This window comes from Hyla sarda, chromosome 5 (genome assembly GCF_029499605.1).
Source record: "Hyla sarda isolate aHylSar1 chromosome 5, aHylSar1.hap1, whole genome shotgun sequence".
Taxonomy (NCBI): Eukaryota; Metazoa; Chordata; class Amphibia; order Anura; family Hylidae; genus Hyla; species Hyla sarda.
Genome location: NC_079193.1, coordinates 37,936,859 through 37,948,730, shown reverse-complemented (window position 1 = coordinate 37,948,730; position 11,872 = coordinate 37,936,859).

Below are 11,872 nucleotides of genomic sequence, written 5' to 3'. Positions count from 1 at the left end.
ATACACCCTCCCTCCTGCCCCTCCTCATCATTTGATTCAGTTATCCTACTTCTCTATATTTTGTCATGATGTCGGGTCTTTATTTTAGTTTCAAAAATCCCCCCCCCCCCCTCCTCATCATTTGATTCAGTTATCCTACCTCTATTTCTTTTCAACTCCATTTTAGCTGTAGCAGAGAAACGGTTGAAGCCCCTCTGCTTATCTCTGTTGTTCTCACATATGCTTTAGCACTGGAGCCAAATGAGAAAACTACATGGATGCTTCCTGTAAGGGATTATTCCCACTACGAAATTTCTGGCCAGAGATGGGCAAAGTGGAGAATCTGTCTAAAGCGGGCACCGCTTTTGCTGGGACCCAGAAAATAAGGGGGATCGGGGTTGTCTAAGACACCCACGATCCCCCTGAACGGATAGGAGTGAGGTGGCAGGGGTGCCACCCCTCCTATCCCTGCTATTGGTTGTCAAGAAGTGACGACCAATAGCAGATCGGGGGGGTAACTTTCGGTTTCCCCATTCTGCCCACCCACAATAGGGCAGGCAGAACAGGGAAACTGACAAGGAAAGGCACCAAAGGTCCACTAACTCATCTGCGGCGGCAGCGGGCGGCGGTGATCGGCGATAACGTGCGTCTGGCTCCCTGGATCCTACAGAAGTGGTCTCTAAACTGTAGCCCTCCAGATGTTGCAAAACTACAACTTCCAGCATGCCCAGACAGTTGTTTGCTGTGTGGGCATGCTGGGATTTGTAGTTTTGCAACAGCTGGAGGGCTACAGTTTGGAGATCACTGTGCAGTGGTCTCTAAACTGTGGCCCTCTAGATCTTGCAAAACTACAACTCCTAGCATGCCCACACAGCAGTTTGCTGTCTGGGCATGCTGGGATTTGAGGTTTAGCAACATCTGGAGGGCCACAGTTTAGAGATCACTGTGCAGTGGTCTCTAAACTGTAGCCCTCCAGATGTTGCAAAACTGCAAATCCCAGCATGCCCAAACACCTGTCTCGGCATGCTCGGAGTTGTAGTTGCGTACCTCCAGCTGTTGCATAGCTACATCTCCCAGCATGCCCTTCGGCAATCAGGAAATTAAGGTAACCCCCCGACATGCGATGGCCCCGACATATGATCAAATCGACATACGATGGCCTCTCAGAGGCCATCGCATGTCGATGTCAGCATCGACATACGATGCTTTTATATGTCGGGGCCATCGCATTAACTGCTATCTGACAGCGCAAAATGCTTAAGCTGCTGCCGGATAGCAGTTTAAGCATCCCGGACAGGTTCACTTACCTATCCCCGCTGCTCCGGGTCCACTTTGCGATCCTCCGGCGTCTTCTGCATCTTCTCCGGGGTCTGGGCCTTGCTTTCAGGCGTCATTACGTTGCGGCGCTTGCCGTCCCGGCGCACAACGTAATAACGTCACCAGAAAGCGAGGCCCGGACCCCGGAGAAGATGCGGAAGAAGCCCGAGGATCCCGAAGAAGACGCCGAAGCAGCGGGACAGCATCGGGAGCCCCTGGGACAGCATCGGGAGGGGTGAGGACGCGGTCCGGAGCGGCGGGGACAGGTGAGTATTAAATGCACTTTTTACATTGCACGAATCCCTCAACATACGATGGATTCGACAAACGATGGGTCGTTTGGAATGAATTACCATCGTATGTTGAGGGACCACTGTATTGAGTTAGGTAAGAGAACCTCAACAACCTTTGAGGGGTTACCCCCTCGCGGGGATTAAACCCTTCACTAGAACCCCCCTTAAAAACAATCTTTATTCTTAACTTGTTAAAATATTACCCCTTCACACAATGGTTAAAATTATCAGTGGAGGTTATAGTATTAGGGAGCTGTAATTACTCCTCTCTTTGTATATGGAGCTTGTTGTATGTAATTCTCCGTGCCGATCTTATATTGCTTAGGCGCAGAGTATACCTATGCTCTAAACACTTTTTTATCCCTCCACTGTTTAAAACTAACTACCAGCCCACCCGACGTTTCGGTGATAAATCACCTTTGTCAAGGGTTAGAGGCTAGATTAGCACTCCTTATTAAATTCTGTAAGGGGTTTAGTTTCCAAAATGGGGTCACATGTGGGGGTCCACTGTTCTGGCACCAAGAGGGGCTTTGTAAATGCACATGCCTCCCGACTTCTATTCCAAATAAATTCTCTTTCCAAAAGCCCAATGGCGCTCCTCCTCTTCTGAGCATTGTAGTTCGCCTGCAGACCACTTGACGTCCACACATGGGTTATTTCCATAGAAGAAATGGGGTTACAAATTTTGGAGGTCATTTTCGCCTATTACCCCTTGGAAAAATGTAAAATTTGGGGGAAAACCTGCATTTTAGTGAAAAAATTATTTTTTCATTTACAGATCCAACTTTAACAAAAAGTCATCAAACACCTGTGTTACATTCCTTGAGTGGTGTAGTGGTGTAGTTTCCAAAATAGTATGCCGTGTTTTTTTTTTTTTTTTTTTTTTTGCTGCTCTGGCACCATAGGGGCTTCCTAAATGCTACATGCCCCCCAATAATAATTTCAGCAAAATTTGCTTTTCAAAAGCCAAATGTGACTCCTTCTCTTCTGAGCATTGTAGTGCACCAGCAGAACACTTGACGTCCACACATGGGGTATTTCCATACTCAGCAGAGATGGGGTTACATTTTTTGGGTGACATTTTCTCCTATTACCCCATGTAAAAATAAAAAATTTTGGGAAAAACTAGCATTTTAGTGAAAAAAACTGGGTCTGCAAGAACATGCCAGTGAAATTTTTTTTTTTTAATTTTCTCCTTTAATTTGCTGCTATTCCTGTGAAACACCTAAAGGGTTAACAATCTCGGAATCAGACTGAAAAGTAAAAGCATCCCAGAGTTATTAATGCTTAAAGTGACAGTGGTCAGATGTGCAAAAAATGGCCGGGTCCTACAGTGAAAATTGGCTGGGTCCTTAACCCCTTAAGGACGCAGCCCTTTTTCACCTTAAGGACTGAGCCCTTTTTCGCAATTATGACCACCGTCACTTTACAAATTAATAACGCGAAAAACGCTTTTACCGAATATTCTGATTCTGAGATTGTTTTTTCGTGACATATTCTACTTTATTTTGGTGGTAAATTTTCGGCGTTACTTGCATCCTTTTTTGGTGAAAAATCCCAAAATTTCATGAAAATTTTGAAAATGTTGCATTTTTCTAACTTTGAAGCTCTCTACTTGTAAGGAAAATGGATATTCACAATAAATTTTATTTTTCTTCACAAACACAATATGTCCACTTTATGTTGGTATCATAAAATGGACATACTTTTGCTTTTTGAAAAAATTAGAGGGCTTCAAAGTAGAGCAGCAATTTTCAAAAATGTCATGAAAATTGCTAAATCTGAAGGGACAGATGTTACAGAACTACAACTCCCAGCATGCCTGGGCAGTCGAGGCATGCTGAGAGTTGTAGTTTGGCAACATCTGGAGGGCTACTGTTTGGGCACCACTGTAACAGTGGTCTCCAAACTGTGACCCTCCAGATGTTGCAAAACTACAACTCCCAGCATGCCCAGACAGCCTTTGGCTCTCTGGGCATGCTGGGAGTTGCAGTTTGGCCCCCCTAGTGGTTGCCACAGTAAAGATCGATTTACTTTCACTTTCAATTCCCCCCCCACTGTGGATTCCCTACCTGATCAGGATCCTGCAGGCTCCAGCGAAGATCCCAGGTCACCAGGCATCTTCTCCTGCAGGTACGGCCTCCATCTTCTTCCCAGAGCCCCTTGACATCCAGGGGCGGGCAGAACGGGGGTTGACATGGCAACCCCCTGTCCTGCGCTGCCATTGGTCAGAACTCCGTTCTGAGTAATGCCAGGGGATAGGAGGAGATCGCAGCTTTGCAATCTCACTCCAATCCTTTAGGCTGATCGGGGTTGTTGCTGACAACTCCGATCAGCCCTATTTTCCGGGTGATCGGGTCACCAGAGACCCGATCAGCCCGGAATTGGAGAAAATCGAATGTCTGAATTGACATGCGATTATCTCCGATCGCGGACATGGGGGGGTCCCAGGACCCCCCTGGGCGATGTGCCAGGGTGCCTGCTGAATGATTTCAGCAGGCATCCGGCTCCGGTCCCCAACCGGCTAGCGGTGGGGACCGGAATTCCCACGGGCGTATGGGTACGCCCTGCGTCCTTAAGCGGTTAGAGGGGTTATCCAGGAAAAAACTTTTTTTTATATATATCAACTGGTTCCAGAAAGTTAAACAGATTTGTAAATTACTTCTATAAAAAAATCTTAATCCTTTCAGTACTTATGAGCTTCCGAAGTTGAAGGGGTACTCCGCCCCTAGACATCTTATCAGATAAGATGTCAGATCGCCGCGGTCCCGCTGCTGGGGACCCCGGGTATTGCCGCTGCGGCACCGTGCTATCATTACAGCCCAGAGCGAGTTCACTCTGTGCGTTATGACGGGTGATACAGGGGACGGAGCAGCGTGGTGTCATGGCTCCGCCCCTCGTGACATCACGGCCCGTCCCCTTAATGCAAGTCTATGGCAGGGGGCGTGACGACCACCACGCCCCCTCCCATAGACTTGTATTGAAAGAACTCGCTCTGTGCTGTAATGATAGCGCGGTGCCGCAGCGGGGATCCCAGGGGTCCCCAGCAGCGGGACCGCGGCGATCTGACATCTTATCCCCTATCCTTTGGATAGGGGATAAGATGTCTAAGGGCGGAGTACCCCTTTAAGGTTGTTCTTTTCTGTCTAAGTAATCTCTGATGACACGTGTCTTGGGAAATGCCCAGTTTAGAAGCAAATTCCCATAGCAAACCTCTTCTAAACTGGGCGTTTCCAGTGACACGTGTCATCCGAGATTACTTAGACAGAAAAGAACAACCTAAACTTCAGAAGCTCATAAGTACTGAAATGATTAAGATTTTTTAATAGAAGTAATTTACAAATCTGTTTAACTTTCTGGAGCCAGTTGATATATAAAAAAAAGTTTTTTCCTGGATAACCCCTTTAAGGGGTTAAGCCAAGACAACTCAAGACATATCCCAGCCATATTACAGTTTCATATCTTATCAGCTGCCGGGGTCGGGATGTAGCTGGGTCGGAGGCATTGCTCACAGCTAGAGTTCGCCGACTCCTACCCAGCCTCCTCTTCTTCATCCCTAACGAGTTATGGCCACTCAATGCCTGTGACTAGCAGTTGCAGGCAGGGACACCTCAGGGGCCTAGGAGCAGAAGTGTGTGCCTATGCAGGGCACATCTGCTCCCAGCAGCCACTGTGCCTCTGCCGTGTCCCTGCCCCCAACCAGATCAAGGAAGTCCGCATCCAGAGTGGCTGGAGCCGCAATCTTTAAAATAAAATGAACATATTGCGTGGAGGTAAGGAGGTAGGCAGGCAGAAAGTCTGGCCCATGTGGCAATAAAATTGGGCCCCCTTAGCAACTCCATGTAGCCTCTGTGGCTCATGCAAGACAACCAAAGACTTTGCATGACCTGGAGACATTTTACCAAAACCAAAAGGGAAAAGCGCTACCACCTGCAAGAATTTGGGACCATATAGACAACTATAAAAGTAGACTGCACGCTGCCACTGATGCTAAAGAGGGCAATACACAATATTAAGAACTAAGCGGATGCAGATTTTTGAACAAGGGTCATTTGAAGTTTTTATTTGTTGCTACGTTGTGTTTTGTGATAGTGCCGTTCTGTCATACTGTATTCTGTTAGAGTTGAATATGAATCCAAAAAGAAATAAAATGAATGTGTTTTACCTGCTCACTCATGTTTTCTTTAAAAATGTATCATATATTACCAATTCTCCAAGGGTATGCAAACTTTTGAGCGCAACTATAGCATTATATACATGGCCCAATTCTGTCTGCACCTGGCTCCTTCAACAGAAAATGTTCCCAAGGCCATCATCATCTTCATAAAGTGGCTTCTTAACAGTGAGCAGACTCCAATACAGGTGTGCAAGGCTGGAGTAGAGTCAAGAGCAAGAATGCTGTCTGAGAAATATTGCTATGTTCTTTGGAGTTAGACTATTCTCTGCCAGCTAATACGTCATCGGGAGCTGCACAGCTCTCTCCACTGGCTCGCTACAATGTATCAGTTTGGAATCCAGGCTAAGTAGCTTACAATGCTTAGACTAGATACAGTTATATTTCTCTCTCAGGTGAGAGTGTGGTGACCTGGTAAAGAACATCCTACTCTGCCTGCCCTGTCAGGTAGATGTTGCCTCAGGTGTCTGTTTCAACCCACAGCTTCAGGAACTTGTTATTTAATGTTGTGTTTATTGTCCCATGTTTTGTGCCAATGTGTGTTGGTTATCATGTAATAAAGTATACTGTGTCTTTAAGGGAAAGGTTGCAAAGGTGTCATGTGATCACTGTGGCAAATTTGGGCCTCGGGACCTAAGACTCCTGGTCTGCCTAGACAGAAGTCAGTCTAGTCCTTGCCTAGGAGGAGAGAGGAGAGTTAGTGTGTAGTGCAGTATAGTGAAGTGTGGTGTGAAGTTGGAGGTCACTACAGTGTTCAAGTCAGAGAAGTCAGTAGAGTCTGAGGAGAAGTCAAGTGTCGAGCAAATACACTAAATTGTAAGCATCTTTCCGTCCAGGTCAAGTCAGTCGAAGTCCAGTTGTGGGGAGAAGTGCCTGAGAGCCAAAAGGGCCCATAGCGCAAGTCAAGGATAGTAAGTGTAAAGTTCCTCAGGCCACCTCAGTCCATAAGTTAAAGTCCCTATGGCGGTAAGCAATTCCGTTGGATGTATTGTGAAGTACCCCAAGTCTCTATTAGAAAGTCAGCATAAAATCCAGTTAAGAGGTAACAGCTGCACTATAACTTAAAGACCCAGAGTGCACAGTGATTTATAGTGGCTATCTTTACAACTATACCTAAATATTGCACTACCAAAGTTTGTCGTTATAATGCACGGATTGCAACATCTGCCTGCAAGAACTTATGTAAAAGTGGCTTCCGTAACCCTGCATTTGTGTGTTTTTTTTCCCCAGCGCTTGGCCCAGGAAGCTTCTTACCCTTGCAGTGTGGAGGTTAACATTATTCTGGAGTCACTAATCTTTGTCAGTCACACCACCTGCAGTACATGATATATGCCACCCTTGGCCTACCACAAGAGCAAGACTAGTTATGTACAGGAGTGCATCCTCTGAATATAAACAGTGTTATTATTCGCTGACAGAAAACTTATATCTTGAACCTGTTGAGGAATTGAAAAACAAAGGGGGAGGGATTTATCATAAGAGCAGATTTTTACGCAATGTGAAACCTGCTGCACAAGTGTGTGGCTTTCCCAGGTGTTGCGCAAAATTTAGTACACTGCGCACGTCACAAATTGGAACAAATGACAAGAAGCACTTAAAAAATAGGGATATGAGATAGAGAGATATGAGATAGAGAGATATGAGATATAGAGAGATAGATATGAGATAGATAGATATGAGATAGAGAGATAGATATGAGATAGATAGATATGAGATAGAGAGATAGACAGATAGATAGATAGATATGAGATAGAGAGATAGATATGAGATAAATATGAGATAGATAGATAAATAGATAGATAGATATGAGATAGATATGAGATAGATAGATATGAGATAGATAGATACATATGAGATAGAGAGATAGATATGAGATAAATATGAGATAGATAGATAAATAGATAGATAGATATGAGATAGATATGAGATAGATAGATAGATATGAGATAGAGAGATAGATATGAGATAAATATGAGATAGATAGATAAATAGATAGATAGATATGAGATAGATATGAGATAGATATATCTATCTATCTATCTCATATCTATCTCATATCTATCTATCTATTTATCTATCTCATATTTATCTGAAATAGATTGATAGACAGATAAAAAGATAGATCATAAATAAGTAAATAGAAAATAGATAGATAGATGAGAAAATTACTTTAAAATGGGTCCAGAAATTACAAGAAAATGGCAAAAGCAGCACATGTGAGCGTACACATAGTTTTTGTACATAACTGGAGGATCCATGTTTAAAACCTTAATCAGTGTTTCCCAAACAGTGTTCCTCCAGCTGTTGCTCAACTACAACAACACCCAGCATGCCGGGTAACACTGACCTAAAGGCTGGGTTTACACATCATAAAATGAATAGCAAAATACAAAATATTTTAATTCTAATAATGTGCATAATAAAAGTATATGGGGAAAGTGGCTTTCAGTGCCCAAATTGTATTAAAAAAAAAATAAGCAATAATTCTAAACAATAAGCACACTGACAGCTGATTTCCCATAGACTTGCATAAAGCACACTATTACAATAAAAATACATCTGTATTTTCATGTAATCTTACATTTTAATGTCCCAGCCCAAGGATATTTGATTACATCTAGTTATTAATAAAACACTTTTAACCTCAGCTGCAGAGAACAATGTGCCTGATGTTACCTATTGCGCTTTGTTTGCTCTACGTCTTCTTTGTATGTAACTACTAGAGGAATTCATGAATTCCCTGCCATGTCTTCACGTAATGAATGATTAACAGCGGGCGGCTGGAAAAAAACATCACTTCAATGCATCCAGAAAGAGCAGGCATGTCAGTGGCGCTGTCAGGTGACAGTCACTTGTCACCTCGCTGTCACCGCCATCCTAATGACCTGACCGGCGGCTCTCATTACTGCTGCACAATTTTCAGGCACAATCAATGCAGAAGCGTTCTCTACCTACCAGCCATTTGCATCTTACATATAGATTTAATAGTCGCTGTGAACTCAAGCAGGTTGGGCAGAATTTAGTCTACAAATGTTTCTCCGGTTCAGGTAGAGATCTAGGCCCCGTTCACACAGCCAAAAATGTGCACATTCCATTACTCTGGCAGGCCCTAGGACCGCTCGTGAATAGGCCCCGTGAATAGGCTGAACCGAATTATAGGATTCCAAAGGAAATTCGGGGGACTTTCAACGGAATTTATGTGTTCTCCAAACACAGAATTTTGATGAAATTCATGTCCCGTTGAGTTCAATAGGATTCTTCCCGCAATTCTGCATAAGTTAAAGACAGGTCTTGAAATTTAGCAGAATGGGAATTTCCGCTGCGGAAATTCCGCTGTGTGAATGGGACAGCTGAATTCCATTATTTATAAAGGGCTTTAAACTTCAGCAGAATTTCTGGCAGAATTCTTCCACAGAATTCCGTATGGAAATTCTGTTGTGTCAAAATTAAAGGGGTACTCCGGCCAAAGACATCTTATCCCTTATCCAAAGGATAGGGCATAAGACGTCTGATCGCATTGACATCCCGCCATGCCCCCTCCATTCATGTCTATGGGAGGGGGCGTGACAGCCGTCACGCCCCCTCCCATAGACATGAATGGAGGGGGCGTGACGTCTCCAGTCCCGGAAACACAGAGGTTTCCGAGACTGGAGCAGCAGCCCCTCATAGAATGTGGGTGCTGCACGGAGATTGCGGGGAGATTGCCCCCAGCGATCCGACATCTTATCACCTATCCTTTGAATAGGGGATAAGATGTCTTTGGCCGGAATACCCCTTTAATTTTGTAGTCTGTCTGGCCGATAATTGCTCCGTGTAATAGTGAGCTTAGACTCCGCTTCTGAGTATGGTCTGAAACCAAACTGGTTGAGTAGCACATTGGGTCCACCCCCATTGCCCGTTGCCATATTGGACTGGTACACTTCTGGTTTAGATTCCATCTGAACAGTTGATGTATATGTAATGTCAGGGCTTACGGAACCTTCCATCTTCTAAAGAAAATATAAGACTCCATTTGTTTATGTAGGGAGTTGGGGGCTCTGTATCAGAAAAGGGATCTCATAGAACCATAAAAATGTATTAGGATATCTATCAGCACAGATGAATAAGAAAGCGTTCACGTGTTGTCATTCACTCTAAGAGTCTGAAAGGTTCCCCTGTAAAGCATCATGCACGCTAATATTTAAATGGGCACTGTCACCAACTTTATTTTTTTGATATGTTGTAGTACTTATGTACTACAACATATCTCTAATATACTTTTATTATTATTATTTTTTCATTAAAATGGTTTTATTTACATTTAAAAACCGGCCACTAGGGGTCACCCTCCTAGTGGCACGCTGCAGCCTGGCGTGACGTCACGCCTGAAAAAGGACTGATTGTCACGATTCGGCTTACGGGTTGTGGATCCGCTGTGTCAGCGAGGGATTGGGGTGGACCGTGCTAGTGGACCGGTTCTAAGAAGCTACTGGTTTTCACCAGAGCCCGCCGCAAAGCGGGATGGTCTTGCTGCGGCAGTAGCAACCAGGTCGTATCCACTAGCAACGGCTCAACCTCGCTGACTGCTGAGAAGGCGTGGGACAGAAGGACTAGGCAGAGGCAAGGTCAGACGTAGCAGAAGGTCGGGGGCAGGCGGCAAGGTTCGTAGTCAGGATGGATAGCAGAAGTTCAGGTACACAGGCTTTGGACACACTAAACGCTTTCACTGGCACAAGGCAACAAGATCCGGCAAGGGAGTGCAAGGGAGGAGATCAGATATAGCCAGGGAGCAGGTGGAAGCCAATTAAGCTAATTGGGCCAGGCACCAATCATTGGTGCACTGGCCCTTTAAGTCTCAGAGAGCTGGCGCGCGCGCGCCCTAGAGAGCGGAGCCGCGCGCGCCAGCACAAGACAGCAGGGGACCGGGACGGGTAAGTGACCTGGGATGCGATTCGCGAGCGGGCGCGTCCCGCTGTGCGAATCGCATCCCCGACGGCCATGACAGTGCAGCGCTCCCGGTCAGCGGGACTGACTGGGGCGCTGCAGGGAGAAAGACGCCGTGAGCGCTCCGGGGAGGAGCGGGGACCCGGAGCGCTAGGCGTAACACTGATCTTGGCCTGGCAATCAGTCCTTTTTCAGTTAGGCTGCACTCGCTCCCTGCCTGGCAATCAGACAGGCGGGAGCGAGCGCATTGGCTCCCCACTGGATGGGAGGCCACTCCTCCCGCACACCACTGCCGCCTCGTCGCCACCGCTGTCCCTGCACGCGCGCTGCCGGACTCTGCAGTAACTGTAAGTGTAATGTCGGAACGCAGTATGCGGGTGGGCGGGGGTAGGGGTTGTGATGGAGGGAACGAGGTATGCGGGGGGGTTGTGATGGAGGGAATGGGGTATGGCGCGGGGGGGATTTGACGGAGGGAACGGGCTAGTACCGTAGCGCCGCAGCACCGCTTGTAACTAACTAATAGTTTATCTACACAGGGTGCCTCCAGCTGTTTCAATACTACAACTCCCAGCATGCCCTGACAGCCAATAGATGTCAGGGCAAGCTGGGAGTTGTAGTGGTGAAACAGCTGTAGGCACCCTATGTAGATGAACTAAGGGCGGAAGTCCCCCCCCCCAGCAGGCATCAGTGACGTGGCGCCTGCTGGGGAAGTCTGCTTGGTAGTGAGCATACTACCAGGCAGAAAAAAAGTTATTTTTAATATAGTAAAAATAAAAATTAAAAGCAGGGAGGGGGTTAGGGATAGATTGGTAATAGGCAGGGACAGAAAAAAAAATAGGATGGTGGGAGCTACCCTTTAACTCTACACAGGAATAAGCCTGCCTGTCAAGTGTCCATGCATTAATGCATACATGCCACGTTCTCTTCTAATCCGCCATCAGCGAGCCGCCTGGTGAAGGATCCCGATTTCCTGCAGCACGGACAGTATTCAGGTTTGCTTTTTCCTACATACAGAAGAAAATAGAGAATCACAAGAATGATGAAGACAAGGAACAGATCCAGCCCAACAGCTGTCTCTTGCTTCCTACAAAGATTACTTTCATAAGCCATGTGCGGTGACCTCTGGCCTTTAGTAAAAGACATCCTAGTACTAATCCCACCTTCAGAGCTCAGCATTGCTTGACAA